The following is a 22213-nucleotide window of genomic DNA, read 5'->3' on the forward strand; positions in this document are numbered from 1 at the left end:
TCTGGATATCTAGGCATATTTTGAATAATTACGTAGGTACCTATACTGTGAATTTAGAGACCTAGGATTAGTTACCTAATAGAGTATTTATATTTGGGATTTCTTCGTTTAAGTAGTATTTTTATTATCAAAATTTTAATGTAATTTGAGTAGGTAATGCTAATATGGTTGGTTATTTTCAAAATTGTCATCTTCATCGATGGTTATTAAATTTATTCTTTACAGCACACGATTAATAAAATCTGTATATAAAAATAGATATTTATAAATAGACGGCTTCTTATAAATGTAATGGTAATTTTAATTAATAGTTTTGTTATATATTACATTAGTGTACAATTGCGCCATCTATACAAATAGCAAGTTACTATAATAAGTTACAGTCCTTTGGTGAACGAAACTTGTTGATGTCAATGTAGTTCCTAAATGTGAAAACAGATGGCAGTTTACTAACTACTATTACAAAAGTTCCAAGTATCTGCCACCAGGTGGCGAAATTATAACCTTGCCAAGATAAATGACCACTGAAAACGAGAGTAAATTGTACACTTCACGGGTATATTTAATTTCGTTGGTTAATAGGAAAGTAATTCCGAGCCGGCGCAGTCAATACAAAATTCTGCTTGTATGTGGTCCGATTTGTTCCGTCTGACACTACGCTCTGACAGTGTTGTGTAGCCGTTGTAAGAAGTGGTATGTTCGTTGTGCGGGCGGTTTGCCGTAAATTTGTTTGTAGTGTTTTTCTGATGTTGTGACTGGTAGCAGTAAGGAATTAAAAGTTTATTAGCCGGCGCTTACAGTGCAGTGTCTGTTTGTGATTTTAAGTGAACATTTCTGTGTAAAAACGGTGAGCGGTTGCCGAAAATCGGTAGTATTATTTCAAGTTCACCGGCTATCTTGTTGTGGTGAGTGTATGATCGATATTTACCCCCTTTTATACTTGATCGGGCTCCTTTTTGTTGTAAATATGGTAAGCGTCGTGCAACGCATCGTTTAGTGAATAAGTTGCATGTTTTAATACATTAAATTACCGCTTGTGTTGAGGTATCAAAGAGTGTAATTCTAAATTCAAGCCGCGCTATTGAAAACAGTATGTAACTGTAGATCATTTTCCATCAGTTTATCATTAGTTCAGGCTAATTAGACTTGTGAAACGGTATGACCGGTCATTTACTTCGCTTTTTGTAAAATTTATTTATCAAAGTACAGAACCTTGACCTAGTATTTATTTAATTACTTACTTTATTACTAATCTATGACTTTATACTTCAAACATTATTTTGTTTCCTTTATCATTATTATCACAGTTATCAAAGAGATGTTGCAATTACGTGAATAAGAATTACTTACGCTTATTTAAGGTATTAGAAACAAAAATTACATTTTAAGTTTGTTTTGAATTAAAATAATGACCCATTGACATGGCCCGTGCTTATGACAATATTAACTCCTATATAATTATAATATTCATTTTATGTAACTATGTGAATAACCTAATTAAAATATGAAAAATACTATGATGGAATGATTATACTCTCAGGTAAACTTTCTTCTTATGATAGTTGCTGATTGTTTTGCTGATTGATTTGCTGATTCTTCTGTGTGGGCATTTTTTGCCCTCTAGTGGGAAGCTATTGCAAGAAATCGCGACGTACCCCTGCCCTGAGAAGAGTATATTCTAGTTAATTAATTTTAAATCTTACAGGAAAAAAAAATAGTTAAGAAATTGGTTAAATTTCAATCAAAAACATTTTTGTTAGTAACATATTATTAGAATTCATATGACATCTTAAAACATATCTTTGAACATTTGAAACTGAGTTATTATTCTTGACAACAGTAACACATGTTTTGTTTAGTTTAACACAACACTTCTAAGATGTTGGCTTTCAAAAATAGATTATGAAGGGACATCATAAACAAACTTAGTTTGAAATACTTTATTTCTTCTCAAGATTCTCTGAGATTGGTTTTAGAAAAAACTTATGGCCTTATTATTTGGGATGACCATGGTTATCTATGGGTAATGACCACTTCTAGTATATTGTAATATAACCCATAAAAAGCCATTCTTTTGTCAATTATAAAAAAAATATTGTAATAAGCAATGCTCTTTTGTAAAATTTAAGCACATTGTGTATGCCAAAAACAAAAAAAGGTTTATTTAAAATACAAAGTATGAGTACCTAGATTTTATTATTAAGACTGCCGATAAAATCCTGATTGTATGCATAATATCTAAATAATATATTTTTATTACAAGAATTTGTAACATTTTTATCACGGTCTGCATAATATTATTATTTGCATATTTTAAAAACTACTTTCACTTTGGTTTGATTGATAAATTATTGTTTATGGACACAAATTAAAATAGGATACATGGTACAATTAATGCGCAATGTAATCTAAACACTGACTTCTTCTTTCTACCAGAATTATAAATGGAATTAACTATGACTTTTTTTGATGTTCGTATCATTAAGGGGTTTTCAACTCAGTGCTTCAATAAAGTAGGTCTTCTGTAATTAATTCAAGGATTAATTGAAAATAGTAGTATATCTCAAATGCATTCAACACTAATTCTAGGTTGTCTATATTCTGAGTCTATGAAATGTATGTATAGCAAGATGTCCTAAGACCAGAAATTAAACTTGAATCATAAAATTAATATAGAATTATTCGACAAGTTAGTCACCCATAAGGTAAATCATTGAAATAAAAGTGGTAGTTGTTAAAAATTATTCATTTTTAATATTACGTACCTATATTTATTTATATTTCTCTCTTTTCGCTCAAGTTTTATTAATAGTTTAATAGGTTAATTGTTGTAATATTATATTTATTATTACAATATTGTAATAAGTCCATTGTCTTTAAGATTTACTATGCAGAACTCATGTATGTAGTTCCCACATTCTAATTAAAGACCGCAGCTAAACTGATTCCCATAGAAATTAATTCCATTAGGAAGTTCAAGACCTAAAGAAATGTGGTGATTCATTCAATTATTCAATTAATTGAATACATTATGTCGTTTGTTATGTGTGCAATGTAATGTTATGAGGATTGTTAAAAATCTTTATGATATTTAAAAGAGACAACAAAAATATAAACAAAACAATTAATTTAAGTAAGTATTTTAATAAAAATATAAGGAAGCTTTTAGGCTTATTTTTTAATTATTTAGCTTTAAAACTAGATTATTATTGCCGATGATTTATTTTTAAGCCGAAAGTTTATGCTATAAATATTATAACCTACGAAACTACCTGTCTGAAACTACTATATTTTTTATTTCCGTGCAAAAATGCAGACCAGAGACAAAAACGGCAATTTTGAAAACTAGACCATTTACGAAAAAGCGGGCGTTTTAATCCTTTTTACCGCAAACAAAAGGAAATATCGTAGTCCGCGCAAAATAAATTGAAGCGTCGACAACTCTGTATTGTAGTATCGCAATAACCGATTTTATGTAATTTCGCTGCAATCCAATTACTACATAAATAACATTTTCATCAGTTTTATAGCTATATAAAAGGAAAAAAGTTTCAAATACTACATAGTATTTTTAAAGTTTATATCAAGTAGTTAATATGTAGTTTAGATGTATTTAACACTAGGATTTCCTGTTGTCTTGGGTGCTACGGACACAACCACACCTATAATAGAGATCATAATGGATAATTTGGATCCATGCCTGGCCGGTATTAAGACCACCATGCGTGCTATTAAATTCTCATACCCTTAAAATTTTGCTTTATGTGAGGTCTGAAGTTGATGACAAAGACGTTGCAGTACTCATTAGGTCTAAGTTACACATCTACAGGCTCTTGCAGAGATGCTCCTTTAGCTTCGACGATTGACTTTTTAGTTACTTTTCTGAAGCTGAACGACCAACAGCTACCGTTGCAGCTACTTTTGGACACTTGATGCAAAATAAACTAAACCCAAAAAAATCTATGCATTGAACAGCGTGTTCATTGATGTATTAAGTCGCTAATACGTGATTCACCGATGCGAATCGCCGATGACAAGTTGCATGTCTGCAAAGACTTTAAAATCTACCTTACCATACCCCCTTACAAGAACATAGCAACTGTATATTGTTGTTATAAGCAAAAAAGAAACCACAAGAAGTTCCTCCTTTAAGAATGATTCTCATAGATAAGTTAATTTATAAGTCAGTCAACTTATAGCGGCGTTAAACCGATTTATAAAGGACGATGCGCTTCGTCGACGGTGGCGATGGAGCGTGACATCTAATTAGTATGAAAGCGATTGCCGAAACATGAAGTTCACTATCTTAGTTCTTAGTAATTATGCATCAGTAATATTGTGTAACTAACGTCTACTCTGTATTGCGGCACGGTGGCTTGTACCCGACATTGGAGGTTAACTTTTTCGAACATATGTATGTCAGTATGTATTTGTCACATCGTGTGTCAGTGTGTGTATGTCACATTTTAGTAAGAAAGAAAGAAATAAATATTTAGTTTTAAAAAATACTACAACATTTATATGATATAAGTAATAGTAAACATGACTCTCAAATCAGAACATTGCTATTTTATGTGTCGGAGTGACCACAGGCTGCAGTTTTGAGCAGTCGAATTTTTGTTTTTATAATATTTGCTACGAGTAGTTACAAAATGTATAGATAGCAGTTAATAAAGATAAGTATAGACATTCGGTACCATCATCAGGAACCCTATTTTGTCCCACTTCTGGGCATGAATCTCCTCTCAGATTTAATAATCCACCACTAAAGTGCAGAAATTTGCAATACGTAAATTTTGTAGCACATTTCGGAACAAAATTCTTCATGCGAAATATATGTAGAAATGTGGAATTTGTATATCAGAATTTCTCACATATTCGCATATTGCGATGTGGGTTAAAGTTGTTAGACTAAATAAAGTATAATTTAAAAGTACTTACACTACGGTGCTATGTGTTTTTTATAACGTAGACGAAAATACAGTTGACCTTATGGTAAGTGGCCATCTATACATCTCCCCAGATAAGATTAGATTCCTATCTGTGATTGGGCTCAGATGCATCGCTACTCCTGAGGATTTACTCGTAGCTGGAATGCCTCGGAGAAATATGCCTCCCTTATAACTTCAAACCAGCACACAGCAACGCTTAACACTGCTATTACGCAGAAATAGGTAATGGTGGTATCACCGGAGTAGAACCAAAAGGTTCTTATCACCATCTAAATAAGTTGTACTGTAGGTATTTTACCCATGATTGGTACAAAATTGATACAAATTTGTCTGATCAGTACATCCTATGATCGTTTATAATAGACTTGAAATATCGGATTATTTTGATAATTTTGATGAGCAGCAATCAAGCATGCAGCCCACCTTATGTTAGTAATTGCTGCCGCCCATGGACATTGAAATTAATTATTTATTACATTAAAACCAACGAAATAGTGGTACCTACCTAGATTTTTTCGTTTTGTGAGTTACATTCTAATAAAGTGCTACTTATACCAAAATATATTTATTCGGGGTAAATTTTTAACAGAATTGTATTTGGATTAATAATAAGTTTTTTACAATGTCACAAGATGTTTATTATTTACAATATAATAATAAGGTATTTATTAAATTGCATAAGTCATAATGCCTAACCGAAATATAGGATTATAAATATTGAATAAATATTTTTCAATATTACTAGCATTCATTTCATTAAACCTATTTGGATTTCGACACCATATTTTAACTTATTTAGGGACACAAAAATAGACAACGTTTTAGTTAAGGATAAATTTACTAAGATGTAGCACCAGCCGGCGTAAAAGTACATCGTCAATTGCACAACGTTTTAACTGCAATTACACACTAAACATCTTAATACGAGATTTTCCCACTATTCGACCACTTCTAGAGAAATCTCGCTCCATATACGGTCAGTCAGCGTGGAGCAACGAACGCGATCTTTTTATTTTTTCCCACTGCGCCCCGACTGAACCACATGCGATGGAACAGTCGTAAATATAACCAAACAATGCTACGTTCACATGTGCTTGCTTTGATGACGTCATGCATTTTAAGATCCGCGCCATAAGATTAAAAAGTGTATGGAACTTAAAAAATCTGTCAGTAAAGGGTAAACTGAAATCTTTTAAATTGCAACTGAAAATGTTAAGGTATGCATAACGTGACTGGTTTGGACTTTGAAATCGGTATATAGTATATACGGTATAGAATCGGAAGTTACCACCAGAAAAAAAGATTACTGATGATGATGATTAAGAGCTGAAATGTCAAGTTTGGAGAGGTCCGTCGATAAACTCATCGTCATCATCAACTATCGTTAAAATCATAGTACTATAGATTGGATTGATTGTCAATCGTTTTTGAAAATAAAAACTATACCTATCACATACCTATCACATAAGATGACCAAATCACAATTTCTCATCTAAATAGTTTTGTAAAAGAGTCAAGCATGCAACTAAACAATAACTGCTGACCAGCTGAGTCAGTTGTTGAGTCAGCGGTGACGTCAAAATACTCCACTTGGGTATACAACTCAGTAAGAATACATACCTATATGTATATACTCAATCTATAATGGTATAACTCAGCACTATGATATACGCAGAATTGTTGCCAACCTCGGTAGAAAGGGTCCATGGGCGGCAGTAGCCACCTATCATCAGGTAAACTGCAGTGTCATCCGTCTCATTTGCTTCTTCTAAATATATGATAAAGAATAAAATAAATTTAAACGCACACACACACACACCCACATACTATTACATTATATAATAATCACGACTCCCGGAGACTGCTTTATTATGTAAATATTTTAATTTTCTCATTTTAAGTAACCATGTATGTCTTATGAGAAAAATAAAGATTCTTTAAGCCCAAAAATAATAAATGAAGACTGTTTAAGCCAAGTACTATAAGAAATAAACATTTCAGTGTATTATTTTGATCTGAGTCAAGTAGCCTTTTGTATAACTTACATACTCGTGTAGGACTTAGTACAATTGTAGTAATTGCGAATAGTACAAAGTTGCAAAACACTAAACCACGGGTCCCCACGCGACACGTAAGCCAGCTGTTGCTTGTCGGAGCATTGATATAAACTATAGACAAAAAAAATAAACAAGCTTTACGGAATCTCGTATCACAAGTAAATGAGGAGAAATTATTATATTTTGATTATTTATTTATAGAATATTTGTCTATGTAGATATATGGTTTTTATATGTAAGTAAAATAGAAAATATACTTGTGTGTGTCAATGTGCTCGCGGTTCTCTCACTTTATCGAGTTGTTTAGTGGGCAGGTAACCAATCTATAGTTTAAAATATCATTGTGTAGGGGCATTAAACCTTTAAAGGCTAAAGTTCTTCATTGTTTTTGATTTAAGAAACGCCATGTGAAAACGTAGCCTTTATAACACACGTTAAACATAAACGTTTACTATATGAGTGCTTTTGAAATGGAGAACGTAGTATAATCTACTTAATAGAAGTAGCTGAATAGGTAAAAGGTAACGCACACTTATACCTTTTACAGTAGAAGCATGAAATTTTGCATATTTCTTTACGGAAGTAAGTGTATGTAAGAACATATTTGTGTTATTATTATCATCAAAATAATCATCAGCGTCCCAATCTGGGTCGACCCGCCAGCGGACTAAGTCAGTCATCATCAAACTATGGTAGAACTCTTTGTGGTTCGACGCGGGCGCACCACCGCCACACCTTAATAATAGTATAATATAATATTTATAGTCACATACATATAAGTTACATACATATATATATACATAAAATATATATTATATAAAAACACAATATAAATAAATATGACGCTCACTTGGTGTAAGCCCGTGAACATCATTGTTAATACCGATTCGGCTACATCTGAGTCGAGACTTTTAAGAAGTATATACATATAATAATAATAATAATAAACGTTTATTGCCATAATAACACAGTTACAGAAAGAATAAATGTACATTTTACAGTAATATTAATATGACAAAAGGAATTCGGCTCAGCATTGCTGTCTCAGAATCAGGGATTCGAGTAGCGCTGTTTTTCAGCCGCTCCTATAATCCCTGTGGTGTTAGGTGGGATAAGAAGATAGTCAGCCGTCAGTGGGGCATCTCCTGGGTTTTAAAATCCAAGCGTGTATGTGTGTGTGTGTGTGTGTGTGTGTGTGTGTGAGTGTGTATGGACGTATTTGGAGGTTAAATAATGTGTTTAATTAGCATTAAAGAACTTTTTTATTGGTAGATATTGCATGCAGGCAGGTTTCAAATTTTCACCAGCAAGTTGTCTTTTTAACAAAGCAGATTTATATTTGTGTTTAAAGCATTCCGTTCTCATTCTTCTCCTCAAAGGGGGAGGTAAGTCGTTCCAAATTTTTGCTGCTTCAAATTTGAAACAACGCCTGTATCTGGCCGATTTATGAGCTGGAATTTTTAGGAGACCTTGAGAATTTGAGCGAAGGCTCCGGTGGGTAAAGTCGTCGACCCAGTGCAATTTCTCAAATAGGTATTCAGGCTTCTTATTCCAAATTACTCGATGCACTGTACAAGCATAGTGTAGGCTCCTCCTCGCACTCATGTTAAGTATGCCTTTGCTATTTAAGTATGGTGTTATAAATGTTCGCCTAGGGACATCAAAACAAAAGCGAATACAGGCATTTTGTACTCTTTGTATAGCATTTTCTAACTTAACATTTAACCTAGGTCCAAAGATGGAGCTGCAGTAATTAAATTGAGAGAGCACTAATGACTCACAAAGTTGTACGCGTAAATCTGGTTTGATATAGGGCCTAATCTTATATAAGGTTTTAAGTTTATAAAATGCGGATTTAATTTTGCTGTTTGTATGCTCTGAAAATTTGAGCTCTCCATCTAAAATTAGGCCAAGATTGCGTGCGGTGCTTACTTTTTCTAGGGCTACGTCATTAATCTTTATTTTATCTTCACAATCCAATACATTTTCAATTTGTTTCTTGGTGCCAATTACAATGGTTTGTGATTTTGTTGGGTTTAGGACAAGCGAGTTATTTTCAGACCATGTGTAAAGATTCTTAAGATCCTCGTTTATTAGTTTTATAGCTGTTTTGGTTTCGTTTACTTGGAATGAGTAGTATATTTGTGTATCATCTGCGTACAAGTGATATTTGCAGGATTTAATCTGGCTAGACATATCTGCTGTAAATATTGTAAACAGGATTGGGCTTAACAGCGAGCCTTGTGGGACTCCCCTTTGAACTGGCTTGGAAGAGGAGAATCTTTTGTTTCCTTCTGCGTCTTCAGTCACAACAATCTGCGCTCTGTTGCTTAGAAAGGTATGGAACCAACGACAGGTGTTCTTAGAGAAGCCATACTTTTCCAGCTTGACTAGAAGTAGATTTTGGTCTAAGGAGTCAAAAGCCCTGGAATAGTCAAGGAGTACCATTATACTGCTCAAGCCCAGGTCAGAGGCCTCGGTAAGGTCGTCTGTGACATGCAATAGGGCAGTTTCAGTGCTGTGATCTCTGCGGAATCCGGATTGTAATTTAGGAATAATATTCTTATTTTCTAAGTACTTTAATACTTGAATGAGTACTACTTTCTCTAAAACTTTCGATAGCACCGGTAGAATGGAAATAGGGCGCAAATCTTTCAGCTCTGTAATGTTGTCTTTTTTTGGAATAGGTCTGACTAAAGCTTTTTTCCATATAGATGGGAAGGAATGAGTTTCAATCGATTTATTTATAATCCTGGTAATTATTGGGAGGGTTATATCTAATGTCAGCTTAATCATTTCTATGTTCAGACAATCTTCACCAGCTGCAAGAGTCTTGATACTATTTATAATTTTGTTAACTTCCATTTCTGTGGTCGGTTTAAGTTCTAAGAGTTCATCTTGTGCAAGATTAGGTAGATTTATAACATCAGTGTTTATTCCTACTTTTTTGCTGGGTGGTATGTTTAAAAAGTGATCGTTAATTATTTCCGGGTCATTAATTTTCTACCTTCTGCCTAATAACACCAGTGTGAACTGTTGTGTTCCGATTTAAAGGATAATAAGGGATATTCAGAAATGTGTAATTCATAATTATCCGTAAATAAGCGTTCCAACTTAGTTCTCAGGGTAGCAACGCTTCTATGGCCGATCTTAGATAGTTATTAGATTGTCGTATTTTGAATTCATTTTAAATCTCCATGGGCTGTAGTAGCCACTTAAAAATAAAATGTTACTTATAAAGTATTATCGTTACTTGTATAGTTTTGTAACATGTGTGTGTATATGACTGTAGTTGACATCCTTTCGATTTCAACTTAACTGGTGTAGTGACACAGTGAGCGTGGAATCAACGACTCATGACTACACTTCGAGATCTCGAAGCCGAAAGAACCGCTACACTCCCATTGTCATTCGACACTGTATATTGGCTAAGTGTCCTTAAAATGTAGTACTTTTTATTCACAGAGTGTCGAGAACATCTGTATCTGACTGATCTTACGGACGCGTTCCGATTTAAAAATTTGGATAAAAAGTATGCTGAAGTAATTCAGGCGGTAACCTTTTAGAAATTGTGCTAACAAGTAAGAATGAAGATGGTTAATAAATTGTTTACAAAACATTTACAGAAAAAGTTTCAGTAAAATAGTTCAAAGTATATTAATATATGGAAGAAACCTCTCAAATTTGAATTTTAGATTGACGACCCGCGTGGCCGAGCCTTACATGCAGTGGTTTCAGGTTCAATCCTCGGCTAGCCAGACTTCTAAATAATAAAGTGGCATTTCCATTCTAGCTTTATTGTCTACTGTTTATGTGTCTCCATAACAAAGTCACAGGAAATCCTACTTCGAGGCCAGAGTGTAGAAAGCGCCTTGATAAAGTTAAAAACACTAGCGTAATTTAATGTTATGTAATGCTAAACTGTTTCCCGTAAAAGCAACACGTACTTACGAGTAAGTAACGGATCAACTAGCTGAGGCGTAAAGTTCATAACAGTAATATGCAATTGCTTCTTTGTAAGCCACTAAGTAGACCAATGGAATTTCATAATGAGATAACTAAGAAAATTGCATTACTTAGGTATATTGAAACAAATTACAGGACAACATCTGTTATTTATAATCAATCTCAAAATAGATTGAAAAGTGGCACACGTGACATTCCAACTTAGTCTTTTCCAATGGCTACGCATTTGCAATTGTTCTTAGGTACGTCCTGGCTTACGTACATCCATAGTATTCAACGCGTGATAAGTGAGAACTAAGTTGGAACGCTTCGGAGTTGACGGAAAGTATTTGAATTTGAGTCTCTCATTATTAATATTGGTCGTCATGAGTTATGACGTCATAAATCACAAATGAAATTATTGTGGTGAAATATGCTATTTTGATGTAAAATTTTTGCTATGTGAACTACACAGCACTTTGCAATACAGCAAACCCTAGCGCAAAAATTTTTGCGCTACAATTTTGAAAATGTACATTTTTCATAGTAAAATGTAGTCTCAGGGCGCTAAGTCTTCTAAATAATTTTGTGTTGAAAATTTTGTCGAGTTTACAAGTATAAAAAGTATTTTAGCAGTACACGGAAGTCCCGTTCAAAGTCCTATTTTCCTTTATTATCAGTATCCGTACAGGAAAACAACGAATAATTACACTTTTAGCCAGTCATAGTAAAACATGGAACATGGTATTCAAATTAGAAACAAAAATGTACATTAATCGTTTAGATATCTACCTAGACGGAGATTGAACCTGAGTGCCTCTTGTATCAGACCTGTACCCTTACCATGAGTTTTTAAGTTTTGACAAATATGACTGTTTTGGTATTTGCTTACGTATTTGCCCATACAGTTTTCAATCAGCGCCCCTAGCGGATTATATCAGAACATGGTAAGGGTACTGTATGGTGACCAATACTCGGATTGTTAGAGAAGAAAATACCTGTAATTATTATGTTCCTTAATATCGCGATAATATGTCCATATGTTTTTGTATCGTTGCTATCCGGCCAATATACTCGTACAATCAGTACAGTGGTACGCTACCATCTGACCGTTACACGGCAAGTTCGCGGACTGTTTGCCAAGTGGGCATTGAATTGAAACGAGCCGCGAGATGGAAATGCTTAGTGGTTGGTGCAGTTTCTATTTCCATAGCTGATTTGTTGCAGTTGTAAGTGAAACTGCATGCTTGATCGATGGTGTAATGTGGTATCTGAACTGTGCGTAAAGGTGGTGTAAGTCTGTATGATAAGATGAAGAATCATCGCGCTGTTTTGCTTGTGGTGAGGTACACACGTAAGTAAGTAAGTGTAACAACGTTTATTACCAAATTATAGTCCGCGCCAAACGGCTACTCCACTCTGAATTAAGAAACGAGTCGCGTCGAATAGCAAATTCTGGATATTAGCGGGACGAAGACAGCACGGGACCCCTACCGGCTCTCGCCCACGTGTACATAGCTGCTCTAGTATGTCCTTACATTGCTACGGAATGTGTGCTTGTAGTTGTGTGCAACTTCAGAGCGAACTAGCAGTTTGGCGCAGACTATCCCTAGTTACAGATTCTATCAGACGTTGTTAGGATAAGTTGTAAGGTGTTTCCAATTGAGTTGCAATTCTAAACTACCTCGTTTCAAAGTGATTCGGCTACGATATGTACCGTCAAGGCCGGTGTCAACGAAACTACATATTTTAATGAGAGAACTGTGTTCGCAGTGGTATTGTAGGGGTTAATCTTAGATACTCGTAAGTCACTCATCAAAGGGGTTAATACATATAGTTAGTAGCACTTGGCATAAAATCTCGTTTATGATAAAATTTAGTCATCAAGAACTCCATTTAATCTTGAAAGTTCATATCGAATAAATGTACATGCGCTTCGTCTTTCGCATATTAAGTCCTCATAAAACATAATAGCCCCGCCATACATATCTTTTGCGTTTCCTTGAAGATATTCCATCAGAACGTTTATTATTATAAGGAACATGAAATCGCTACTGAATCAAACGCAGTTTCCGTTCATAGAATCTGATAAGGTAAGCAATTTTATTTTGTTTATAAATAATGATTTGATACGTAGGTATGACCCACTTTTCGTTCTTTAGTCTCAAGGTGAAGGCGCCACCTTGTATCGTTTTCAATGCCTTTCCAAATGGTAATAGCACGGAAGTATATTGTGGCGATATTTTAACGCGGTTTTTCTTTTGTTTTTATATTGTTCAGCTGAAGGTTTTGTCTCTCTGGGATTTAATTGACGGTTGTGAAATATAGTAAAGCAAACAGAATTGTGGAATTTGCTTAGAAGAATTGTGTGATCTCTATCATATTTATAGTGAAAGTGAAATAGCAAATGAACATGCATCTCTTTAAAGGAAAGGAAGGTGGTTACTGGTTACTGTCATTTAAATACTTTTTGAGTACTTTTCAAATACAGAATTTTCTGAGACTCATCTTAGATCGACCAAACGATGTGATCGACCACAGAGCATTTGATACTACTAAGGACTAAGTTAGGAAGCATCCTTACTACACTCCTTAAAAGAGAATGAAATTTCCTTAGCTTAGGATTAATAATAATTAGCTTAGTTGATCAAGTAATAAAAGCATAGAATTTTATTACAGTACTAGATAGGGTAGCAATGCTATTATCTAACCAGGCTACTATAAAAGCCGGTAAAGAACTCCCTTACGTAAGTTTAGCCATTTTGTTGTCTACTCTTGCAACTGTTTCAATGTTCAGAAAAATATTGCTTTATTGAGTAAAGTTTTCTTCTGTCGCAATGTCGCCAGTAATTTCTTGTTGTTGAACAACTAGTTTATTATTGTTTGTTGTTCGTTGATGTTGTATGATGTTGTTTTATGTTTTTTATGATGTTTTCTATCCATATTTCTCTTTATAAAGTGTGATTTCGACTAAGTTTCGTGTGAGCATCAACAAAAGAATAATGATGGTAACCTTGTTTTCGTCTGATGATGAATTGATGGTTTTATATGAAAATTTTACGTTGTTGTTGACTAAAGCATCTTCTGTAATAAATTGCAGTGCAGATTTTGTACAAACAACAAGGATATAATTACTTAAAGACTCATCCAAAATGGAATGAAAATCTAAACAAGTTTTAGGGCCCCCTATGTTTCTATTATTATTATAGTTTTATCATAAGCTAAACATCGCAATATTAAGCCTTTTGCTTGATCAACAAGAGTAATTGAGTACATAATATAATAATTGTTTCCTATTTTCCTTATATCAATACTCTCATAAGTTACTCTTGTGACTAACCGTCAGCTCGATTGCATTATCTTTCCTACTCGCCTACCCAAAAATTGCTCGATTTTCGACCATGTTTTCCTCAGAATCCAATTACCGCCCGACTCACATATCAACTACGTTACGTAATCATTGGCTGAGCATGATGTAGGGAAATGTCGACATCGGGAAATATTTGACAACCTTTCCAACGGAAAATGTGGTTCCGGGAAATAATAAAGCAATTGATTCGGTAATTTCTTGTTTTGATGTATGTATTGGAAGTTTTTGGGGATATAAGTATTATTTTTTGAAGTAGCAAATGACCATGAAATTGTTTCATGGTAAGTGTTATTTAATATAACTGAAGATTAAACAGATGTACCACCGAAGTGGATCACAAATGACCCGATGATCAACGATTTTATCCTTGAGATTTAAATTGGAACATATATGCTGTTACAAACTAAAGGGCAGAAATTTTAAGTTCAACTCTTTGTTGTGAGGATAACGCGGCAGCAATGTCTTGTGATATTATAGCGACGTTCTGACATCAAAACCACAAAGATATACATCTAATTTTCCTTAATTAGATGTCAACAGAAGCTTAATTAACTTCTTGTTTATTCAGTCTTTATTAGCCCATTAACTTTCTTCTCTTCTAAACTTACTTTAATCGGTTGCTTTGAAGTAAGTGTTTGCAAGGAACCTTCTAATTGCCCTCGAGATGCATATTTCAAAGTTTAATTAAACGTCCATCCGTAATAAATGTTGCATCCTCATAAAAACTTCTGGACGGACGCTCAGAAACTTCTTTAATGTCTTCGTAACTACTAATGGACTTCGAAAGCTTTTTTTTAGTTTTTGCAATCTAACTTGAGATCCAACGTAAATATGGGATGAGGAGAATGTGTGTAACCGTAAATTATTGGTCCAAGGAAAGTATTAATAAATCAGGTCCCAAGACGACTCCTTGTGGTGACCTAATTGAAAGATATTCGGAAAGTTTGCCCTAATGACTATAGTTCTGTTGAGTCGATGTAGAGATTTCTCAGAATTATTGATTGTTTGTGTGAAGTTCTTTGTGTTATTCTTTGTTCGTTTTTTCGTTTGTGTGTTTCTTTTTGTGAATTACTTATGTCTAGAATTTATGGTGTTACACTTAATAACGAATAACAGTATAAATTTATATCCTCAGTCCTCTGGGATACAGTCCTGTATCATGTGCGATAAGGGCACAAACGAAAAAAGTAACACTATCAGGTAGATCTAGAACAAAAACAAATCTGAATTTATGTTTTCGTTCCTTGCCTAGCTTTAATATAGAAACCTCTACACGACCAATCAACAATTAATGTTCTGATTATGAATATAATTTGACGAACTATAGCCGAAGAATCAAAGGTATTTATTTACCATATACTTGATATTAAAATGTCGTAACGTGTAAACGTAACTGGCTTAAACTGTTCCACATGGACTTGTTAAAATGGGTTTGTATAGTCACTACTTAGAATAGTACATATTGTCTGAACTATTTACATCTGTCCGTTTTTGGATGTTAACTACAAAAGGCACGATTTCTAAAAGCAAGGTGTTTACTATGCCATATACGTTACTTTACGTCCTTTTGTTTATACCTTCAGCTGTAGATGATTACGTTTTTTAAGACATGCGTCTTTGCCTTAATAGTTTATCATTTTCTGATATTCATCACATATTGCTCATTATTATATATAACTTATCAACACTGAATTATGACTGTAAATTATTTTAGTCATCTACTATTAATTTTAAATTAACAAGCATAAGCTAAAGGTACTTTATAGTCATTATGGCCACTAAAGGTTGACTTCTAATAATAACATTATAAATGCTAGCTACGTAAGGTTTAATATTAAACATGATGTTAGACTTCATCTGTTATTTTCTGCTATTAAATATTCTATACACTTGGAATACTATGAATTGCAATAAACTTAAAATAAATGAAACGAGCAAAATATTGGAGACCGGAAACTGCGAAAGTTCAATCTTAAGCGGATACACTAACTGTTTCATCAAAATAAACAAAACAATTAACGTCGTGGGTGAGTTCATCGCTCACAATGGAGTAGAATCTGTACGATCTTGATAATGTTACCCTAGCTTGCTTGTTTCTGCGAAGGAGGCCAAGAGCTGCAACGGTGTTACCCGTCCATTCATAAAAGAACCTTCGAATGCGTTTACAAACATTTAAACACGCGCTCACATGTGGGAGGCGCGAGAGTTCTTCCTTCATTGGCGCAGGTGCTCTTCACGACCAATGTGTGAAGACACGCGCGTGTCAAAAACATCGCTAGTGTTCATTTGGGAATCGCAGCTCAATCAATACTGGTTCCATTTAATAACAATAGCACAGCCGTGGTAATGACTGTTGCATCATCGGTTATTCAATTGTTCGATGTTAGAGGGTATTGTCGTGTTAACATTCGATTTTTCGTGTCTATTGTGTGTGAATTGCCGTTTTATCGGATCGTATATCGGTTGCATCGTGAACGTGTAACCATTCATCGCTAATTGTTAGTTTTGTTGCTTTATTGGCATTGTCAACGAATGGTGTTGTTTCATTAATGTCAGTAAACAATATATCGAGTAAAGTTAAGTTTGTTTTTGAATGTGGGTACCAAGGTACCTAATATGTTTAAATTTTGATGTTACGGTGGCTAATTTAATTCCCATTCCCATTTATTCATTTTGCCAAACTACTTGGACCAATATTGGTACAAATGTTGGAGCTTACGTGCCAACAGATAGATTTCTAATATCATTCATAGATTTCGAAGCTGCCCTTTCTAATTAGCAAAGTTTCAGTCCCGTGTCAACAACGAGGTTAGGAAAAGTTTGAGGCTGAGTTTTCCGAAAATATTATTGTAGCAAGTTTAACGTACTGAGGGACTTATTGCTTTTAATGTTTTCTACGGTATTATGTTTGTATCTTCAGCAATAAGAAGACGATTCAGCATCATGGTCCTCATCCTTTACGCATTGGTACTTTAAAATTGTGATAAGTGTGATGGAACGAGTCTACCATCATGTGATGGTGGATTTTGGATAATGGGATGTAAAACTACAATGTATGCGTATTTAATACTTACAACGTAACACAATTGATTTAACAACTATCCGCAGTTAAACAAGGCAACAAAAGTATGATCAATACAAATACGAAAAAAGGTCACTGCGAAAGAAATTGGCAGGTAAATGTTGGTAAATATAGGTTAGTAAAACTTCACGTATACATCAAAGTATTTATAAGAACAAATCTAAAACACTGTAATATTCTGAAAGTTAGACATCCGTTGAATAAATAATGATCAGTGGGGCTGTACACAAAATTTCTCCACAAAATTTTCAAGAGACAATATTTTACCGCGACAATTTTCCGACCCAGTAAGTACTCATTACGAAACTACGGTAAGATTGGGGTCACTGGCTCTCAACTTATCAGCGTGTACAGGGAAAACAGACTTAAGCATCCTCGATAAGCTAAACCTTATGACGTATTAAAGTGTTTTACAGGCGACGATATGATAACGACTATGATTATGCGAATGAAACATTTCAATTTATACGATGTCGTAAAGTATGAAGGGACTGATGATACATTAAGATTTAATTCAAAGTTTGTCTTGCCAGTCTTTTAATAAATCAAGGAATAAGAAAGAAACAAAGAAAAACACAATCTTTCGGAATAAATTTGATGGTTATACAATAGGTAAAATAAAAACAACAGGAAAGAGAGAAGAATAATTTCAAGAAGAAAATCTACAGCTAATAAGTTTCAAAACAACCAAAAAGTTACGCACTATACAAAAACAATAGAAATAAAGTTTGTTACTTTACTTTGAACGATTCGACTACGATTGAGAATAAACACAGGGAAATTTGATCTTCCCTTTCCCAAGTTATCGTAAACTTGATCTTTTAGGAATCATAATAGAAAATTAATAAATCAAATGAACCTATTTCAACTTTTACAACTGATCGCACTAGTCTACAGGTATGTTAGCGCCTTCATGAACCGTTTCAGCGTGTTTTCACCCCTATATTAATTTCTCCGTTAAATAACATGTCAGCAAAATTCTTTAGCGCATGCATTGCAACAATAAAATAACGCACATCATGCAATGAAAATGGAATTGCACACGTTTGCCTGTTTCATGTTGGATTATCTTCTGCAAAACGAAGCAACACAAACATGCAAATGCTATGTAAACGTACTGTAATCTCTTCTTAATCGGCTTCTTGTAATTGTTGCTTTAGGAGCCACTACAATATTTTTGCAGTTTAAAACAGAAACTCATTTTTAACATTTCTTTTATCTGTCCTTTTAACATTATTTTCATTTTTACAATTTCTTCTATTAATAATTCTGTTTCTATATTGACTTTAGTGACTTTTTCATTTCCAATATTGATAGAGTCTCTGATTGTTACAATTAAATGTGAATGTGTTTCTTTCTATTTCTATAATGCTTAACCTTCCAGCTATTTACAAATGTCTCTTAGGTCAATAACCATCTCCCTTCAAAGACACTGTCAACAACTTGTATAAATAAAAGAAACGCTTTCTAATACAAATATAAGCCCCAAGGCTTTCTTTTTATCGCTATGATATTAAATAGTTCATATGGTGCAATATTTTGAGATCGTGTCGTGTCAAAAGCGTCAAGTGTCGCCTTACGCAACTCAGTGAACTCATGTTAACCACAAACTGAGGTAGTTCCCATACTTGTCAGTATGCAATCAGTACAGTATACAATCGGTCGAGATATCTGACACAAAGAGTTCCGAGATCGATTGCTAGACTAATTTGAATTTCAGTTTTGGTGTTTGTCTAATTTTACAGGCCTTTATTTACTTATCTTGTTAGTTTGTTTGTGTGTGTTAGAGGTTCAAATTAAGTTCAGAATTTTAAATCAGTTAACACCTATTTGGTTGAGCAATATTGCGTACGTTCGATTTGGATGACAATGCATGATTTGAATTTGTTATTTTTTTAAATATAAATGTAATAATATATGTAATGTATCCGTATCACTTTATAGCGCTGAAAACGGATTCCAATGGGTGCAAGAAAGTGCTATTTTTTTTTCATAAAAAGCTTATACCCATATTAGAACTATAAGTCTATAGAATGTAACGTACAAAACACATGTAATAATATTAACATTAATAATTATGTTGTCACATTAATTATTTATTAGTGTACTTGCGCACTGAATTACGGTCCGAAGATTGCAAATATACTTTAAGCCACTCAATCTTATCCAGTAAGAGACAATGACAACGCATCTGTATCTGTCGTTGCGAGCGTCCATATAATTTGAGATTTATTACAGCGGTGAAGTCGTGATCATTCTGTTGTGACTAAAACAAAGTATCTATTAACAGCTATCCACTAACTAAGAAAAAACAGACTCGTATGTCTAAATAAACGCAGTGACTTAAATTCTTTTTGTACCGGTGTACTTAATATGGTAGAAACAGGTAACTAGGTTTGAAAATGGTAGAACCCTTTGTGGTTCGACTTCGGCGGCACTATCACACCTTTCATCACACCTATATCTGGTTTTAAGGGTGTGGTAAGGGAGACATACTTTTCCGAGGAGTTCCATTTTAGTCCTGAGGGGTAGCGGGTTGGTTCTGTGGTTGATTACAGATGTCGGACGGCAGTAGCCGCTTACCATCATGCGGACTGCACGCTCGTCTGCTGCTCCTATATTATAAAAAAAACACATATCGGTATTATGACCTTTTGCAAAAGTTAGGTTCGAAATACGGCCTTTTAAACTGGAGATCCGGAGCCAAAACTGAGATTGAGCATCTACTGATTTTTCGAGGTTTCTGCCTATTTCAAATTTCTTGTCACTTGATTAAACCGAGTTAAATATTGGTTCATAAATTTTAATTAAGTCGATTCGACCATAATAAATGAGGGGATGCTCATGACCAGCTCCGCACTCCAGTGAGTAATTATTGCAACCGCCTTGTGGTATGGGTTAAATCTATCTATTTGGACAGGCTTGCGTTTTGGAAGATTTTACCGCAAATTTCGAAATTACACTATATGAATACAATGACATATACAGGGTGAATTTTTCAAACGGGCCTTCAGGGCCAAATCCCAAACAAGGATTAGCGAAAAATGCTGAAAGGAGTAACGAGGCCGATTTTGATAAAAACTAAAACTGCATCCGTAGTTTTTTAAAATATCCTTTTCCTTAGCCGGGAATCGAACGAGTTCATTTTGAAAAAAAAATACACCCTCTATATACCTATAATTGATCGAATTCGAAAATAATAAAAAACCTTGTAAAATTTTGAAACCGGACTATTTTTTCAATTTGGTTTCAATTTAAAATAATTATTCTCAATCAAACATGAGAAAAACCGCGGGTAAACAGCTAGTCATCAACTAGCTCGTCATTTTTAATCAAAGAAAACAAAAATCTCATTATAATAAGCGAGATCTCGACAAAATCATGCAATTTACTGAAGAGCTGTTAAACAGAAGCAACGAGATGAATTAATTAACCAATTAGGGTAATTACTAAGACGGCCAGTATTTACGTTACTGCTTTCTTCTAACAAAAACTAAAACGTAGTTGTGAATTCTTCGTCGTCATCACGTCACGATAGTTGTAATTACCGTTTAATTTACTAAACAGTGTAATATGCTCACAGATCATTTATTGCTCTTTTTAAGATTTACGAAGCAAAACCATGCAGTGCACCTGGTTTTAACTGTACGGACAGGACACTGTAAGGACATCAACCAACTCTATATGGAACGGGGGTCCTACGTAAAGCAGCTTTGAAGGTGGTAGAACCCTTTGTGGTTGGACTCCGGCGGCACCACTGCCACAACCATTTCTGCCTCATGACAGCAGTGTTAAGCGCTGTGTTGTGTTCTGGTTTGAAGGATGTGGTAAGGGCGATACTTGTCTGCAGCGCATCTGTGGCCGACCTCAGGTAGGAATATCTAATCTTATCTGGGGTTTAATTACAGATATCCATTAGCGGCAGTAGCCACTTACCATCTTGTGGACTGCATGCTCGTCTGCTACTTCCATGTTATATAAAAAAAGCTCACACGTGCTTTTCCACTTATAAGGACTAAGATTGGTAGAGTCATGTGTAAGTAACCGGCATCCACAACTTTTCACTGAAACGCAAGAACTATTTGATACTAGTTCTTGCGTTTCAGTGAAAAGTTGAAGGTGGTAGAACCCTTTGTGGTTCGACTCCGGCGGCACCACCGCCACACCTATTTCTACCTAATAATAGCAGTGTTAGGCGCTGCTGTGTTCCGTTTTGAAGGGTGTGGTAAGGGAGACAGACTTTTCCGAAGGCTCCAGCTTAGTCCTCAGGGGGAGCGGCGCATCTGTGGCCGATCTCAGGTAGGAATATCTAATCTTACCTGGTGTTGATTACAAATGTCCATGGGCGGCAGTAGCCACTTATCATCAGGTGGACTGCATGCTCGTCTGCTACTCCCTTATTATAAAAAAAAAAAAAAAAAAATAGGTGTGACGGTGGTACTTCCCCGGTCGAACCATAATGGTCTTTACCACATTTCAACTTTATAATAATTCTGGTATGGTTACTATAATATCCAAGAAATTATAGAAACACAAAAATAACCGTTATTAACTAAATGTTTCAATTAAGTGGAGTATTAAAGATAAATGAAAAATGCGATAAGACTGTTCATATCAAAATTTAATTAATAACAAATTGGTTACTTAGTTGTAATATAATTTTCTTGCTGTAATCCCATTTGTATAACAAATATAATACAATTATACAGAACAATTCAAGTTAGCGGATTAGGAGGCCTTCGGTTGGATTAACTAAAATTTAATCGTTTTCTGGCTTTATTCATTAAACAATTCTATTAAAATTATC

At 34.4% G+C, this 22213-nt stretch overlaps 1 protein-coding gene across 2 annotated transcripts in view; it reads left to right on the plus strand.

Annotated features, from left to right (window-relative positions):
• Nucleotides 1–647: 647 nt before the first annotated feature.
• The window catches only part of siz (Brefeldin-resistant Arf-GEF family protein schizo), a 219023-nt gene continuing 197457 nt past the window's right edge, over nucleotides 648–22213 (plus strand). For both annotated transcript variants that reach the window (XM_073090015.1, XM_073090014.1), the window contains exon 1: nucleotides 648–905. The gene's annotated coding sequence lies outside the window, so the exon portion shown is untranslated. The remainder of the gene's footprint in view (nucleotides 906–22213) is intronic.

Source organism: Epargyreus clarus, unplaced genomic scaffold (assembly GCF_041222505.1).
Source record: "Epargyreus clarus isolate Ecla_fem2 unplaced genomic scaffold, WU_Ecla_fem_2.2 ptg000031l, whole genome shotgun sequence".
Classification (NCBI taxonomy): Eukaryota; Metazoa; Arthropoda; class Insecta; order Lepidoptera; family Hesperiidae; genus Epargyreus; species Epargyreus clarus.